This window comes from Penaeus monodon, chromosome 30 (assembly GCF_015228065.2).
Source record: "Penaeus monodon isolate SGIC_2016 chromosome 30, NSTDA_Pmon_1, whole genome shotgun sequence".
Classification (NCBI taxonomy): domain Eukaryota; kingdom Metazoa; phylum Arthropoda; class Malacostraca; order Decapoda; family Penaeidae; genus Penaeus; species Penaeus monodon.
The window spans coordinates 12,236,501-12,237,051 of NC_051415.1; positions in this window are offsets into that span (position 1 = coordinate 12,236,501).

Genomic DNA, 551 nt, shown 5'->3' on the forward strand with positions numbered 1-551 from the left:
GTAAGTGATGCGTGGCGGAGGGGGGGGGGCTACGAGGTGGTGCAGGTTTCGCAAGAGCCAGCAGGGCCAACCCTCGCAGGGCCCCTGCTGGCATTCCGAGTGCCTCGACCTCCCTCGGGGATCTTTGAGGGGCTCACATTCACCATTCAGGCGAGGGGGGGAGGGAGGGGGTTCTGGTGGACGCCCTTTGGTTGCGTGATACTCGAGCAGAACCACCAGATGACCTGCCCTCTTGACCTGACCTCGACCCCCCAGCCCCGAGCTCTAAGCGTTGATGTTTCTATCATGTTTTGAGTAGGGATAAAAAATAAAAAATACCGTCGACTTCCCAAAATGATTTTCAAAAATCACTTAATGCAAGCCTACTACAAGTCAACAAACCACCCTGACGAAATAAGAACTTCGCACAGGAAGGATGGAATCGATCTGCGGAGGCGTTTAACTGGCACGAGGGCGGGTGTAACGCAGCGCAGTGACAGGCCAGAGGATCTGCTATACCTGAGGATGTTGAGGTGTTGCTCGTCCAGGGTCATGCACACGCACGCACGTAC